The sequence below is a fragment of the Pinus tabuliformis genome, chromosome 6, assembly GCF_031772625.1.
Source record: "Pinus tabuliformis cultivar Carrire ecotype Pingquan chromosome 6, CPIR1, whole genome shotgun sequence".
Lineage (NCBI taxonomy): Eukaryota > Viridiplantae > Streptophyta > Pinopsida > Pinales > Pinaceae > Pinus > Pinus tabuliformis.
The window spans coordinates 654,925,028-654,943,714 of record NC_142292.1 but is presented as its reverse complement, the minus strand read 5'-3'; positions in this window follow the sequence as shown (position 1 = coordinate 654,943,714).

Below are 18,687 nucleotides of genomic sequence, written 5' to 3'. Positions count from 1 at the left end.
GGTAACAGGAAAGGCCACCTTATCACAAAAGGTGTGGCAACATTGGAAAATATTTATGACTTGCAAGAACATTTTTAGGGGCAGAGGAATAGCAAGACCCACAGTTCAAGATTTGAAGTTTGCCAATCTTGGTAAATGTTGCACACAACAAGAGTGGTAAGCCTTCGTCCGCTTGTTCAAACAGTACCGAGATGTGTTCAGGTGGACGTATGATGGTCTAAAAACTTATGGCACGCGAATCATCCAACACATCATCCCAATCAAAGAAGAGGTCAAGACATATCAACAAAAGCTAAGAAAAGTACATCCATTACTTGAACCCCTCATACAAAAATATATTACTAAGTTGTTGAATGCATGGATCATATACACAGTTCGTCATTTCACATGGGTTTCAAATCTGTTCCTGTATGCAAGAAGTCTGAGGAAATTCACTTGTGTGTTGATTTCCAGAATGTAAATGCGCCTCGAACAAACACAACTAGCCTGTTTCGTCTATGGAACAATTTTTTCAAACAGTATCTAGGGCACATATATTTTCTCTTCTTGATGGTTTCTTAGGATACAATCAGGTTCTGGTAGCAGAACCTAAGAGACTTAAAACTACTTTCCATACTAAGTGGGGTACATTCGCTTATAGACCAATGTTGTTTGGGCTTATAAATGCAGGTGCAACCTTTCAGCGTGCCATGGAAATCACTTTTCATGGACTCATCAGACAGAGCGTAGTGGTATACCTCGATGATGTGACTATGTTCTCAAAAATATGAGAAGACCACATACACCATCTGAAGAAAATTTTTGAGCGATGCCAGAGATACGGGATTTCCTTGAATCCCAAAAAGAGTGTATTCACAGTGTCTAAGGGGAACCTTCTCAGACACATTGTTTCCAAAAGTGGGATCAAGGTGGATCCAGACTAGGTCCAGACTATTACACAGATCCCTCACCCAGCCAACAAGAAATCCATGCAGTCCTTCTTGGGCAAGATAAACTTCCTCCAGAAGTTCATCTCGGATTATGCGCAGATAGTCAAGCCCATGCAGGACATGATCAAGAAAGATATAGTCTACAACTAGGGAAAGAGGGAAAAGTATGCATTCACCCAGATCAAGCAGGCCATTGCAAAAGCGCCTACACTCTATAGCTCAGACTTCAAGAAAGATTTCCTGTTATACACCTTTGCCTCCAATAATTCACTCGCTATAGTACTCACGCAGAAGGACGAAATGAATGATGAACATCCCATATCCTTCATGAGCGCAAGCATGTAGGGACCAGAGCTCAACTAACCCACCATCGATAAGCAAGATTATTCAGTCTACAAGGCAGTGAAACACTTCAGGCCCTACTTTCTAAAGAACCACTGCATAGTCTTCGTCCCTCACCCAGCAGTCCGCACATTGCTTGTACAACAAGAACTGGGTGAACAACGTGCAAACTGGATGACAGGCTTGCAAGAGTATGATCTTGAAATCAATCCAGTTCACACGATCAAAGGACATGGGCTCTGTGGACTTGCAGATGAAGCAGTACACACTACGGAGAGTGAAGAAGAGCTCAACATTTGGGAGCAGGTAATTGAGATGTATGATATAAGGAAAGCAACACCCATTGAAGACGGAACCTCTTGGTACGCATATGTGTGCCAGTACCTTGAGCATGCCACCATACCCTCTCACTTTTCCATTAGACAGAAGAGGGCATTACACCTTAAAGCCTTAGCATATCAGTCGGTGCACAAAGTGCTTTACAGAAAGCACAGTAACATAGTTTTTCTCAGGTGCCTGGAGGCACATGAATCAGAGAAGGTACTTCAAGATTTGCATGACGGACCCATCTGGGGTCACTTTGCGGGAAACAAAAATTCACACAAATTTATGCGAGCTAGTTTCTACTAGCCCACATTATTCAAGGATGTGCATGCTTATGCCTGCAAGTGCCTGGTCTGTCAGCGATCCACTGACAAAACATGAATATCAGCGGCACCACTGCACCATGTTGTAGTGACTGAACCATTCCAATAGTGGGGCCTAGACATCATTGGGGAAATCTTCCCACATTCATCAAAGCAACATCGCTACATCCTAACAGAAACTAACTACTTCACGCAGTGGACAGATGCAGTTCCGTTCAAACAAGTGAATGACCAGGAGGTCATCAGCTTCCTCCAACAGAACATCATCTCACGCTTTGGCGTTCCAGCATCACTTGTTTTTGATAATGCAGCATACCTTTCATCTTTTAAACTCTATGATTTTTCATTACAAAATGATATTGTGCTAAAACATTCATCTAACTATTACCCGTAAGGAAACGATCTTGTAGAATCCATGAATAAAAATCTCATCCGCATAATCAAGAAGCCTGTTTTCTTTGAGTAGCGCAATTGGCATGCTGCCCTGACGAATGCCATGTAACACCTAATCCCTCTCTAAACGCCTCACCATACTTCCCGCTTTATGGTAAAGAAGCCATCCTTCCACCAAACATCTACTTGCCTGCACTTCAAATTTTCCAAGAATCCCAAGGCAAGCCTTGCCAGCTAGTTTAGTGTAGGATGGATGCTCTCTATAATCCTTACGAAGAAAGGATGAAATCAAAAGAAAAATTCACACTCCACCATAACCGTATCAAGAGATGGTTTGATAAGAAGTCTACATGGAAATCTAACTTTGGTTTTGGTGACCTAGTTCTGAAATGGGATAAGTCCCATGAAGACAAAGGCAAACATACAAAGTTCCAATCCCTGTGGATTGGTCCGTACACAATCCATGAGAAAATTGGCCCACATATATACCGTCTGTAATCACTTGATGGGAGGGTTGACAACCTTCCTGTCAATGACCAAGATCTCGAGCATTGCTTTCAGTAGGTCAGATCGTGCTCCATGCCATGTACATAGTTTGCTTGTTGCTTCTTGTTTTCATCTTGTTTGCTTTGCTTACTATCTTTTCTTTTATTTTGTTTGTTCTGCTTACTATTTTTGTTTATGTTTGTTTTGTTTCTTGATACCTTACTGTTTTTGTTTCCGGAAATAAGTGTTGCCAACTACTACGTTCAGGCTTCTGAATAGAGTATGTGGCTAAAATTTGGAGATACTTATGATGTTGCAACACTTGGCCAGTCTTATGTCTGTCTTCTCTGTGCTTGGTTATAACCTTCCGCTGATGAAGTATTGACGAAAAATACAAACCATCTGCAAGGGGAGTTTTGGTCCAACCATGAACCTGTGTCCACACTGGGAAGCCCCATGCCTATACTAAACCTTCTTCTCTGTGTGTTCAAGCTCATCGAACTAGTAGAAACGGAGAAGGGGAAAATCCAAATGAGCAAACCTATGTTAGAGGTCTTACATGCTTCTCTAAAGGAACAATCTCTTTTTCTCTCAATATGTCAGGATCCATCTTCTTCCCCAAAAATAAATAAGTGCCTATGTACAGTCCTCTTGAAAAATACAAAATCAAAAGAGGAGAAAGGTTTCCTAGGCAGAGAGGTGAAACATGCAACTCCACCGGGGTACCAACCAGGCTTGCTAGTAGTGCAGTAATGCATGTGTTCTTACATGACTCTGCTGGGGTATTGTCCAGGCTTGCTGGCAGTGGAGCAACACCAGAGATGAAAAATTATACTCTGAAAATCTTCAACTCGCGAGCTAAACTACCCTTCCCGAATTTGAAACATTGGGATCAAGCTGAAATTTTGATTGTGTTTGATTGAGTTGGAAAAATGTGAAACATGTATGTCCACAGGGTAAGTGGAGAAGCCAAAGTAACCTACACATCAATTCAATACTCCCCAAAATACTAAGGCCCTGTGATAGCAATGAACCAAAATAGAGAAGTTGTAGTTATACTAGTGTGTCACCAAGTGCTGTAGCGGCTACATCCACCCTCCAAAATTTTGGCCTACACCCAATTTTAGAGCTTCCCTTGAGAGTTTCACTTGATGATTGCACACACTTGGGTTCACTCCATGAGCTCGTGTGAATATTTTCACCCACCTTGTTTGATCATTTCACCCAATTTCTTGCATGTTGGTGTCAATGTCATGCTTGCGATCATGTTCTGGTCATGCTCAAAGTCTTCGCTTCATGTGTACTTGTTGTGTTTGCTATGAAAAAATATATCGTATTCAAACACGGAGTCACATTCACTATTGCACAAGTGTCATCACGGTCGACCAATGATCAATCACAAGTGTCGTGCTTGTTGCTTGCACCATTGGTCAGTCATGTTGAACATGTGTGTCTGGATTGTTTGAGTCATCTTGTCATCGAGTCATGTAAGTGTGTGTTTGCAGGATCATATATGCATCTTTCACTCATTCCCACACTTAGTCATTTTGCTAAGGTTTTGATGACCGGACTCCCCTTCGATAGCCAAACCATCACCCCACTATCGACTCAATCAACTGTCACCCAGAACAATGCAGAATCACCAAGAAAGTCATTTTAAGTTGCACTGCCTAGAAGAAAATCAATCATCCTTCATGCTGGTCAACTAGAGAGTTTGACCCAACAACCACCCCAGGACTCACTCCCCTTAAAAATTAAGCAGAGGTTGTTGACCCTTCCCATTCCATTGACTTGGAAAATTGCATAGACAAGTTGGATAGACACCCAGTGCCTGTCCCTATCTCCCTTAGTGAATTGCACAGTTTTTCTAGCCAAGCCTCTCGACAGTCGACCAACTGCTCACCAAAAGAAATGCACAATTTTCATGAGCAATCCCTCTGTTGCTCAGCAGTCCACTCAGCTCAAAAATTTTGTAGAGGTGATCGGTAGGCCAACCTCCCAGCAACAGCACAGTTTTTCCCGCTAGCAGCTCCTGGCAGCAAACTGCTAGTTCCCTCCAAGAATTGCACAATTTTTGTTGCCAAGATCCAATAGTTGACTGCCAGTTCCCCTCAGGGATTACACAGTTTTTGCTACTAGTGACCCAACAACAGACTGCCAGTTCCCTCCAGAAATTGTGTGGTTTTTGCTACTAGTGTCCTAGTAGCTAGCTGTCAGTTCCATCCATGAATTGCGCATTTTTTACTGCCAAGCTCCCACTACCTTCTTATTCGGGAAACTGTGCAGATTTTGCTTGCCTAGCCTTGCTACAGCCTGAACTGTTCCTCCCAAAAATTGCACAGTTTTTCCCTCCAGCTGAGCCAAACCCCGCGGACAGTCACTGTCGATCTGGACTACCCATCTTCATCACCTAGTTACTCTTGCGCAATTTTCATCAGTAGTTCCCAAAGCCTCCATCCCACCTCAGAAGCTTGTTACCTCTCTCGGTCACCTGCATCTGAAATGATCATGTATTCGGGTAAACTATGAGGTTTCTAGATTTGATGTTGTCTCATCATGAGTGACTGCAGAAATAGGTACATAAACAAACATGGCATGATGATGAAGGAGATGAATAAAGGGAGCACATGCAGGAGGACAAGTTCACCAATGGATAAACAGATGATGCATGCAAAGAGATATGATCATGAATAGATGATCATGCAATGATGTGTTCGTAGATAGACGGATGAGAAAACATGCAGGATGAACTCACAAACAGACAGACGGACGGACTAACATGCACCTTTTACGAATGGATGAACTTGTCGAACTTACCAACATACAAGCAAGGATCAAAGTGCGAAAGAAACATCAAGAAAACCAACGTCCATTGAAGACTCCGCGCACTTTTCCATGCGGAGGTGAAGCTGTGACACACCATGAGGACATTCATCACCCAACAACATTGCAACTCGACATGCACACCAACAACAACACGAATGTACCAACACTATCATGTCGAATCATGTCATGAGTCATGTCATCCACATCTCTACTGTGGGCCATACTGTCAATCAATCTAATGTAACATGGAAGTCTGAGAGACCCACTTGTGTACAAAGAGTCATGTAAAGACTAAAATTCATGGAACTCAAATAGTCATGAGGGTAGTCGAACAACCACAAGGGTCAGTTTCACCCTTTGCTTTAAATATCCCCTCATTTGTACATGGAAAGGAATTTTTCACCTCATCTCCTCGAACATACCCAAGAGATTTTGTAATATTTTCTTTGAGTAACTAGTGGCTCCAATGCCCCACCCACGAGGTTAATGATGTATGGTGTAACGATGTGTCTTGGAACTTTCACTTAATTCAGAAGCCTGCTAACAGGCCAACACATTTTCACACATGTATTATAACTGTGGTAAGACTAGTCTTGAACACTTGTAATGCAAGTTTCTTTAACCCGTGTTTAACACTTGAACTCATTCACTTGTTGTAATACATAATATATTAATGAAAATGTGTTGTATATGTTGTTAACAATGTCTTGCCCATGGTGGCTACCTCCCCAGACATCAGACAAGCCTTTCACATAAGACTTTCTATAACAATCATTGCTCTCGCGTGGACTCATCCACTGAGTGTTGTATGTGTTACCTTCCCTTGTGTGTTGTGATTGCCGCATCCGTGTGGACTGCTCCTCTAGAAGCTATGCACGTCTTATTGTGTTGTGTATTCCTAGTAGAGTTTGGGCTTCCTCCCAACCGACTTGGGAATCACTCCCGCCCTCTCCCTCTACAGTGAAAGAACCATTGACACAAGTAACACTAGCAATCACCAGGCATGTGAACCTCACTTCTCGAAGACAAATAAGACCACTCTAATGTGCTGACAAGCAATAATTGAGGCAAATCCTTAAGATAATGGCAACCAGGCCATCATACCAGATGGGACTCCCACACCAAATGGTGTGAGCTCTAGTTGGGACTTCATACCAGGGTGATCCCATGAATGTTGGTGGGTCCATCACCATCAATAGGTTGGAGGCTCACAACTGCATGTAGGCAGTTTCAAGGGTATGATTATAGGTCTAGGTCATAGATAAGGGTTCCACTCAGGGATTGGTCATCTGGGGTTTTTGTCAGCCTTTGAGTGATCTGTGGTTCCCAAGGAAGGTTAGTAGGTCTCTGTTGTATGCCCAACTTCCTTAACTGGAACTAGGAGGTTGGGTTAGGTCATAGTGACACTTGTCTCATGTTTATCCTGATGAGCTTGTGAATTTAGGTAAATTTGGGAGCAGGCATTTACATCTTAATATCGGAGCGAGGTTGTAACACTGGACCTCAGGGTAGATTATATTTTTATGTATGCATGTAAGATTGTCTATTTAGTTATCATGCATGCTATTGGTTATTTCTCATGATGGTCATTGTTGTAGTTGTGTCATCATGTAGAGGTCGATGATGTTGGTATGTTGAAATGATTGATATGTTGATGTTATATATGTATATATATTGTGCTGATCTGTATTGATTTGTGCATATGAGATAACATCCCCTGAACTGCACTAAGGTATGTTTGATTATATTTATATTTGGTTATTTGACATGGTAGGTTTGTAGGAAGAAGAAGATCAAAGATGAAAAGGAGAATGGTGTACAAAAGTTCACTTGACTCCCCTTATAGATCAACTAAGCAACAAAGAGATGAGTACTCTCCTCAAATAAAAGATACCTTGAAAAGTTTGAAGGAAAATATTAGAAGTTGTAAGGTTGATAATGACAGGATAATTTAATCATGGGGAAGGCTTTCTAGGGCACAGGAAATGCAAGAAGAAGTCAATACAATGATCCTTTAGAGCTTATCATATTTATATAGATAGAGATAGCCACAGATCAGTTATAGACATGAGGAAAGAATTGATGGGGCATATGATAGTAGGTCTCATGGAGGGCATAGGTCGGATAGGGATGACACAGTTAGAGGTGGTAGATGGATGGATACACTTGACATGAGAGGTAGTGGCTATGAGTTTTATTCTAGTTCCTGTTTAGATAGAAATCATGGTCATCAACGTTATCATCCATATAGGGGGAGTGAGAAGCAATACTTTTCATATGAATTCAAGAAATCCAATCCTCCTACCTTTGATGGGGATTTGAAGAAACTGGAAGATGTAAAAGCATGGCTGCGTGGGATGAAGAAATTATTTGAATTGCATGATTATACAGAGAATATGAAAGCTAGGATATCCATTTTTAGTCTCAAGGGAAAACTATACATCTAGTGGGGAGTTGTGAAGCGTGTCAAAGGCATCAGGATAGAGGAATTGAGTTGGAATGAGTTCAAAAGACTCTTAGAAAATAAGTACTTGCCAAAGAGATACTATGATGGAAACACTAAGGAGTTTTATGAATTGAAGATGGGGTTTATGACAGATGAAGACTATGTGAAAGTGTTTTTGGAGATGTTGAGGTATGTTCCATATCTTAAGGATGAGAAGAAAAAGGTTCAAAGATTCATTAGTGGATTGCATTTATAATTTAAGGATCATATTGAGTATGATGAGCCTCAGGCATTGGAGGAAGTAATTAGGAAGTTGAAGAAATGGTATGAACAGTCTAAGCATAATTCAAAACCTAACTAGGGTTGGAAAGGTAATGAAAAGACTAAAGGAAAGTGGGATAAGAAGCAAGAGATACCTCAGGATGAAGGTAACAAGGAGAATGCAATTTCATACAAGAAATTCAATGCAGTTGACAAAGGATAGGGATTTCAGTCTGAGGAGTAGAACAAGGGTGATGACAAGAATCCTTTACAATGTTGGACTTGTGGTGAAGAGAATCACTAGAGAGATTGTCCATAGCATCAGGGTGGCAGACCTCAAATAAACAATGCCCAAGAGGCACAGATAGTTGGATATGTTGAATAGAGTATTCCTCGAATTTATGCAACATTGGATAATAGTGGGCTGATCAAAAAGCATCTATTATCAAGATGGAAGGTAATATTTGTGATCAAGTTGTTTCTATTTTGATTGACCCTGGATCTACCTATAGTTATATCAGTCTTGACCTGGTGGATAAGTTTTACTTTAATAAAGAAGTGCATGTAGAGTCTTGGTTACTATATTTGGCTACAAGTACCAAGAAAAGAGTTCATCACTGGGTGCTATCTTGTGCATTTGAGCTAAAAGGTATGTCTACATCATCACATATAAATGTGCTTCCATTGGGATCATACAATATGCTTCTCAGCAAGGATTGGTTGTACATTCACAGGACTAAGGTAGATTACTATGAAAAGGCTCTTGAGTGTCTGGTTGATAATGGGGAGAGGAGAATCTTGGAGGGTAGGAAGAAGCATACATTAGTGAGAATGGTTACAGTTATGCAAGAAAAGTGAAAATACAAGAAATGTTGTGTATTATTTGGAGTACATGTTTCTAGTGACAATCGGAAAGATGTTAAGGATATTGAAGTCTTGAATAGGTATCCTCTTTTGCAATAGTTTCAAGATGTATTTCCATTAGATATTTTATATTTACTGCATCATAGGGAAGTGGATTTCTCTATCAAGTTGGTACTAGGGGCAACACCAGCATCAAAGGCACCATATAGGATGAGCACTCCAACGTTGGTGGAATTGAAGTTGAAGCTTAAGGAAATGCTTGATAAGGGATACATTAGGCCAAGTGTGTCGCCTTGGGGTGCACCAATATTGTTTGTGAAGAAGAAGGATGGTAGTCTCAGGTTGTGTATTAATTACAGGTAATTGAACAAGGTGATGACCAAGAAAAATGATCCGTTGCCGTAGATTGATGATTTGTTTGATTGGTTTAAGGGAGAAATAGTGTTCTCGAAGATTGAATTGAGATAAAGATATCATCAAGTGTGCATCAAATAAAATGACATCTAAAAAACAAAATTCTATAATGGGTATGAGTATTATGAGTTTGTGGTCATTCCTTTTTGTCCTACTGATGTTCCATCTACTTTGATATTTTTGATGAATAGTGTGTTGTGTCCTTATTTGGACAAGTTTTTGATAATATTCATTGATGGCATATTGATATATTCTAAGAATGAGGAAGAGCATGCAAAGCACCTAGCAATAGTGTTGAGATTATTGAGAGATCACTAGTTGTATGCAAAGCTCAACAAGTGCAATTTATTTTAGACTAGAGTTCATTATTTGGGGCATGTTGTTTCCAAGAAGGGTATAGTAGTGGACTCTGAAAGGATTAAAGTTATATTGGAGTGGGAATATCCTAGGAATGTTGATGATGTTAGATCATTCATTGGACTAGAAGGTTACTACAAGAGGTTCACCAAGAACTTCTCGCAGATTGCCTATCCTATTACATCTTTGTAGTGAAAAGGAAAGAAGTTTGAATGGACTGAGTGTGCAACTAGTTTTTAGAAGTTGAAGCATTTGCTTACAAATGTTCTAGTCTTTAATATTGTAGATCCTGACAAAGAGTTTGTGGTTTATATAGATGCTTGCAAGATAGGACTTGGTGGAATCTTGATGTAGGAAGGATAGGTGGTATGCTATGATTCAAGGAATTTGAATGAGCACAAGTAGAACTATGTGATTCATGATATTGAGTTGGAAACTATTATTCATGCATTGAAGTTGTGGGGACATTATCTTATTTGCAGGAGGTTTATTGTGATGAGTGATCATAGTGGACTGAGGTACTCGTTTGACCAACCAAATATGAATGATAGGCAAGCTAGATGGTTGGCTAATCTCAGTGAGTTTGATTTTGAGATCAAATACATCAAGGGTAAAGGGAAAAGGGTTGTAGATGCTCTTAGTAGAAGAGTGCAACTGAATCATAGTGTAGCAGTGAGTTCTTATGGGAAAAACATACAGGAGAAGATATTGTAGGAAGGAAAACATGATAACATGTATCAACAGTTAAGGAACAAGTTACAACAATATGGTGAAGGTGATAGGGATGATGAGTATCATCTCACAACCAATGGCTTGGTTAGATTTAGGAACAAGATTTATGTGTTGAATGATAGTGAGCTCAAGAAGCTTATCTTGAGGAAATTTCATATCAAGTCGTATTCAAGTCACCCGGAATATCAAAAGATATTAACAACAATTAAGAAGTTCTATCATTGGCCGAACTTGAAGAAAGAAGTGGATGAGTTTGTTGTGAGGTGCTTAGATTGTTAGCAGTTAAGAGAAAATTATACACATCCAAGTGGTTTATTGCAGCCGATTCTCATTCCAGAATGGAAATTGGACATCATTTCCATGGAATTCATTACATTTCTATCGAGGATATCAAGATAGAATTCTTCAATCATGGTTGTTGTTTACAGGTTAAGTAAGGTAGCTCACTTCATTGCAGTTAAGTTTGCTAAATCAGCTAGTGAGGTAGCTCAGATCTTCATCAATGAGATAGTGAGGTAGCATGGTGTTCCCAAGAAGATTATATTAGACAAATATGCCAAGTTCACTTATAGGTTTTGGAAGGAGTTGTTTGTAGGTTTGGGGACAGACTTGGCTTTCAGTACAACTTATCATTTGCAGATAGATGGACAAACAGATATGGTTAACAAGATTCTTGAGGACATGTTGAGGATGTATGTTATGCATAAGCAGAGGAAGTGGGAAGAGTATGTTCCATTGGTAGAGTTTTCTTATAATAATGAGTATCATGAGTCCTTGAGGATGAGTCCATTTGAGGCACTTTATGGGCAGAGTTGTAATGCTCCTATCAATTGGAGTGATCCAACGAATAGGGTGTTTATTGGACATGACATGTTGGCATAGATTAGACATGAAATGTAGGTTACTAAGAGGAATTTGAAGGCAACATAGGACATACATAAGAGGTATGTATATCAGAATAGGGTATTTAAGGAGTTTTAGGTTGGGGAGCATGTGTACTTGTGCATCAAGCCAAAGAGGATCTCCTTGAGGATTGGGTCATGTACAAAGTTGTCACCTCGATATTACGAGCCTTTTGAGATCCTTGAGAGGATTGGAATAGTGGTCTATACACTTGCACTACCTCCGATAGTGAAAATCCATGATGTTTTGATGTTTCATTAGTTAAGAAGTATGTCCAAGATGTTGATCATGTGACTGAATAGTTTTTATCACAGGTTGAACTAGAGGGAGAATTCTAGCTAGAAACACAATGCATATTACATTAGAAACAATTGATGCTTTGGAACAAAGAAATCAAGTAGTTAAATTAAAGTGGAAGCTCTTTGGGCCCGATGAAGCGACATGGGAGATGGTCGATCAGATTCAAGATTTATATACTTCATTATTTGTTGGTTCAAGAAAATGAATTTTTGGCATATGTATATGTATATATGGATTTTGTTGTAGATATCACAATGAGATGTGTTATAAAGCTCCAATAAGCGGTATTATTTTCATGTTTATCATGTTGGTCATGGTTTGCAGTAGTTGTTCATTGTACTCCATCAAGCTATGTTATAAGGCTCCATCAGTAGTATGTTTTTTCTCTTAGTGGTTTCTTGGTCATACGTGTCATAGAACACCAAGGATGGTGTTCCCCCAAGGGGGAGGGGTTTGTAGCAAACCTGTTTGATTTTCCATGTAAATAAAATAAGACCAAGGTCATGGGACACATATTCCAAGCTGAATATTTAGAAAGATATAGTGTTGGGCATCACTTGTGATTAATTAATGGCTAAGGAAATTGGCAAAGGAAAAGAGGTAATAATTGGACTTTATTTATGAAAATAAAGGAAATTAGGAGAAAAGGAAGGTGAAGAGGTACAAATTTACATGCAAGGGAAATTAGAGAAAAAAATTAAGGAAAATGAAGAAAATTGAGGCCTTAATGATAAAAAGGTTTCCGAGGATCAATTCATAGCCTTTTTCAGTTCAATGTTGGAACTCTCATTTCATTCTCTCATTATCTCATACACTTGCAGACTTAGAGAATTCTTGGAGCATCCTTGGAGAACTCTAGTATTCACTTGGATTTAGAGAAAGAGAGAAAAGGAAGGAAAGGAGTACAAGGGAACAATTGCATCAATATCTATAACTGGATTGCTTTGTATGTAATAGGTTGCATGCATGATTTCCTTGTTGATTTTTGGATGCATAATATATGCATGTGATTTTCTTGTTATGTGTTATCATTAGCATGGATATTTTTCTGGATTGACAACAATTTCAACCTTGTCTTGCCATTTCTTGGATAGCCATGGTGTTGTGGGTTTGCCCACTTGTTTTTTTTTTATGGCTGGTGCTTAGGTTCCTTATAGTTGTGGGTTGGAAAAAACGATCTAGAAGCTTTGGAACAACTTAGGTTGAGTTACTAGTCCTAGATCCTGGGTTGGGACAAATGCTTTATAGCCCTTGGTGGGTTGAGCTAGTAGTCCTTAGAGTCAGGTTGGATAAATTCTCTAGAGCCCTATAAGGATGTGACTTGAGTTACTAGTTCTTAGACCCCTAGAAAAATTTGGTAGAGACCGATCTGGTTGATGTTAGTGATTTTTGCACCATAGAGGTGGAATCATTGTGGATGAGGTTGGAGGTGGTTTGACCTCTTGAAGCCTCAGTTTGTTTTTTTTTTGGTTTAATCCATGAGATCCAACATTAATGCTTGGAATATGTTGTAGGGGTGATTGGTTGAAAGATAGATTTGGTTCAGCCTAATCTATGGTCGAATGGTACACAAAAGTCCCTAACTTGGTTGGTATTTTCATATATTAACAAGAGCTAATTTTCTACTGTGATCCATGATTTCTATGTTTTTTATTTTTTGGTTACATGATGTAGGTTACCTATGGCTCTTGTCATGATTTGTTTATTTATCTAATGGTTGATGAATATATGTACTAATGAGTATTGTTGCAGCAGTGTGGAGAGGGCATAAAGATTTCTTGATGATTTTCAAATGAATCTCAGACTCTTATGATCATATATTATTTTAAGACCTATAGCTTACATGTCTTCCATATGTTTGACGAAATGTCTAGTGTGTTCTAGAAAGTCTAGGTTAGGTTTCTGGTTCATGTTTGAATGATTAGCATTTTCGTTATGAGAGATATGACTCTGGAGAGTTAGAGGAAGTTCTGAGAAGTGGTATGGAGACTAGCCTAGGAAAGTGGCTCAGATCTTGGGACCACAAGCACATAACAGGAGATTTGAGGTCGTAATCACATGGAGCAAGGCTTGTGAGTGTGGTTGGAGGCTCATAATCACATGCGAGTAGTGTCAAGAGTGCAGTTATAGGTCTAGGTTATAGAAAAGGGTTCCAACTCAAGGATTAGTCATTTGGGGTGGTTGTTCAACCTCTAAGTGATTTGTGGTTCCTGAGGAAGGTTAGTATGTTGGAAATAATACTTAGAGGGGGGGTGAATCAGTATTATTAGATCAATAATTTAATTTCCAAAACTGATTTGTATATGCTACTTAAGCTCAGTGAACTAGCAAGTATACACAACTATACTTAATGAAAACATCATATATGCAGAGATATTTTGATTTACCCAAATTATCATGTAGTGAACTTTAATCAGTATATCAACAATTCATTAGATAGTGCAGTAAAAGCAGAATAAAGCATCACACATAAGAAACACACATAAACACCAAGATATAAGGTGGAAACCCAATGTGGGTGAAAACCACATGCTGCAATCGTCTCTGTCTTCTTTTAATAATAAGAAAATTCTGTTTACAATTTTTGTACTGGTGTAGCCTTCTACCAGTACGCAGGCTTCTACTTGTAGAAGGTTACAACCTTCTCTCGTTCTCCAGCTTCTATTGGAAGGGAGATACAACCCTCTAGCTCTTGTACTAGCTGATATGTTTACTAGTACGTAGGTGTCGACCTATAGAAGGCTACAACCTTCTCCTTTCTTCCAAGGACCACGTTTCATAAATTTTTAGACTAGATCCATCAACAACATCATTCAACCATCAAATATATCTACATCAACCAATCTCCTATTGAACCAACCATAACCAAGTCAATCAATCACATTGACAACCCATCAATCTGATCTTTCAGAATGTTGTCACTAGAATATAGTAACCAGAACCCAAGCCAGAACCTAGAATACTGCAATAACAAACAACAACAACTAAAACATAGATTATAAGGTATACACTACTTTCTTGTGCCGAACTTGTGTGTATACACGCTTTTCTCAAAGCCAACCAGTGTATACATCTATAAATTTTAATTCATAATTCTACAGCTATACCAAACTTCAGTTATACCCAGATCATATCATTTATAGAATAATAAATGCGTCAGTATTCAGATCTAGAATATTCATGAGCAAAAACACATAATGATAGCTCACTTTACGCCTTAAGATCCTAATCCATCATTAGATCTTATCCACCATCAATTGCTAAGTTTCCTCCTCGATTCAGATCCAATAATGCACCATAACCCAATAACTTGCATACTAGATCTCACTTTTCATAATATATTCAATACTTGAGTATCGTGGCCTAATGACCTTCTCCTCCTTTTATAGTTTTAGGCCTTTCTTAATACCATGGACCAAAACCACTTAGGACCAATACCTTGGATCAAATACCTATGGTCAATACCTTGGATCAAATACCATGGACCAAATACTTCAGACCAAAAACTTAGTTTTCCAAGGTATACATGCTTTTCCTTTTGTGAAAGTGCGTGTGTACGTATACTCGACTTGTATATAGTGAACCCGCATGTATACGCGGCTTGGCCAATGGTGAACTTGCGTATACCTCTCTTTCTTCATTCTGTGTAGTTTGATCTATAACTCTGTGTTGTTAACCTGGTATACTGTGATCTTTCATCTGAGTGAGTTTCCTTCTGAACTGATTCCTTGAAGCTGCCCTGCATTTCATCACATATGTAAACACTACTATCTTGCATTCTGTCGCATCTGATATCTCTTCTGTAGATTCATCTAGTTACCATATACAAGTGAGTTGTTTTTCTATAAGTGGGTTGCCATGAAGTACAACACATACATCATAATTCCAACAATCTCCCCCTTTGGACTTGATAGAAACAACAACCACACCAAGTCACTCTCCCCCTTTGACATCAAGGGCAAAGGGTCATGCTCCTCCTGAGTGCATGCTAATATCTCTAATATTTTGAAGTGCGCTGCTTGAACTCTTATGATCAAGTCCATGCTCCCCCTGATCATAAGCAAATTCTACAAAAAGATGTTCTAAAAGAAGAACATGACTCTATACATACATCACAAATGACCTTCCTATAACCAATAGCTCATACATACATCCATCTCCCAACCAAGTGGGGATATACCAAATTTGACTCATCCACCCAACCAAGTGGGGATATAAAATTGTTTATACATGGAAAAACACAAACATTACATCATCCATCCCATGCATAGTGGGGTTACAAATTAGGTCTTTTCATGACCTTTACATTAAAATATGTATATAACGGATACCAAATATCTAAAACAAGACCATGATAGTGATCAGCAACTATCATATGATCTGCACTATCAGCAACATCTATCAATCAACATCCAGACCAACAACCTATATATGTTCATCATTAGTTCCCAAACTATCATCAACCATGTTCTCCCCCTAAACTTGTTCCACCTGTTCACTGTCAGATCTGATCATTGTCAGTAAGAGATATCAAAGCATCATCATCAATCAGATATATATAAAGTTATCAAAAACTTAAAAGAGCCAACATATTTCCACATGTCATCAACAGACTGTAACCATCATCAAATAGAGTAGATAATTCACTGAACCGTATCAGACCCCCCTTTTTTTAGTCTGGCCCACTGCTTTTCCTCAAACCAGCATATATGTGACTGTACCCACGAAAACCAGCGTATATATGTGACTATGCTTCATGAAACTCGCGTATAGCCACCTATCTTTGAAGAAGATAGGATTTAACAGTAGGATGATGCAACAACTACTCCCAGCTTTTGCCTGCGATATTCAAATGTCTCTCTGGGCAGTGGTTTAGTGATTATATAAGTAACCTGTTCTTTGGAGGGAACATACTCCAATTTGATCTTTTTTTCAAGCACTTGTTCACGTAGAAAATGATATTTGATGGGTATGTGCTTGGTCTTGGAGTGCATGACTGGATTCTTTGAAATACTGATGGCACTTGTATTATCACATAGAATGGAGATGGGTGGAGTACATGTGATCTAAACGTCTTGCAAAGTTTGCATCATCCAAAGTAGTTGTGTGCAGCAAGATGCAGCAGCCACGTATTCTGCTTCAACTATAGATAATGCAATTGATGTTTCTTGCTGAACCAAGACACTAACCTGGAACTCATATAGAATGCACCACCACTAGTGCTTTTTTGTTATCAACACTTCCTTCCCAATCTGCATCTGTATATGCATGAAGTGTAAGATTTGTATCTCTAGGATACCATAAACCAAAGTTCTGTGTCCCTTGAAGATATTTGAAAATCCTTTTGATTGCTTGAAGGTGTGTTTGTTTAGGATTTGCTTGGAATCTTCCAACTATTCCCATTGCATGCATGATGTCCGGTCGGGTACTTCTTAGATAAAGCAGACTGCCAATCATGGATCTATAAGTTGGTTGATGTACTACTGCTGATTCATCATTTGAGCTAAGACTGCATCCTGTTACCATTGGGGTACATATTGGTTTAGAATCTCCCATGCCATACTTTTTCAGGATCTGTTTGAGATATTTGGTTTGTGAGAGAAAAATACCATCTTTATTCTGCTAAACTTGTAGACCAAGAAAGTAGGTGAGCTCACCAAGCAAGGACATTTCAAATTCTTGTTGCATTACTGAGGCAAAATTTTGACTCATGCATTCTTCATTGCTAGCAAAAATGATATCATCAACACACACAAAAATTATTAGCAATTTATCACTGTCCATCTTTGTATATAGATTGCTATCTGCTGACCCCTTTGAGAAACCTTGTTGGTGGAGATATTTGTCAAGACAGTAATACCATGATCTTGGAGCCTATTTTATAGCATAGAGGTCTTTTCTGAGTTTGCATACAAGTTTTGCATCATTTCCAAGAATGATTCCTTCTAGTTGTTCAATATAGACTTCTTCTTCTAAGTATCCATTAAGAAAGGCAAATTTTACATCCATTTGGTATACTTTGAATTTCTGAAAACTAGAAATAGCAAGAAACATTCTTATGGCTTCAAGTCTAGCAAGAGGTGCAAAAGTTTCTTCAAAATCTATACCTTCTTGTTGAGCATATGCTTTGCAAACAAGTCTGGCTTTTTTTATAATAACTTCTCCATTTTCGTTCAGCTTGTTTTTGAATATCCAATTAGTTCCTATGATATTCTTATCATGAGGTCTAGGAACTAATTCCCAAGTATTATTCTTTTTAATTTGCTCAAGTTCTTCATTCATGGCCTTGACCCAACATTCCTGCATGCTTCATTCACATTTTGAGGTTCAGTGGAAGATAGTAATGCTAGATAGCTTAAGGTTTCAGCAATAGTTCTTCTTGTCTGCACACCTGCCCCTTTTTCCCCCAAAATTTGAGTTTCTAGATGATTTTTCTGAACATACCTAGACAAAGTCTTTTATTCTATCGTTATCTCTTCTTTTGGTGCTTCATTGGTTTCTTCTTCAGAATCAGTGTGATTTGATGTGGGAAAATGATCCTCATCTTCTTCATTGTCATGATCTTCAGTTTTTATTTGTTTTGGATTTTTGCACATTTCATCAACTACAACATCAATACTTTCAATAATTTTCCCAAGTATTTTGTTATAACATTTATATCCTTTACTTCGGGAAGAGTAGCCAAGAAGAATGCCTTCATCTGCTCTAGGTTCAAACTTACCAAGTTTTTCATCAGTCCTTTTGATGTAGCATTTTCTTCCAAAAACTTTGAAGTACTTTACCGTAG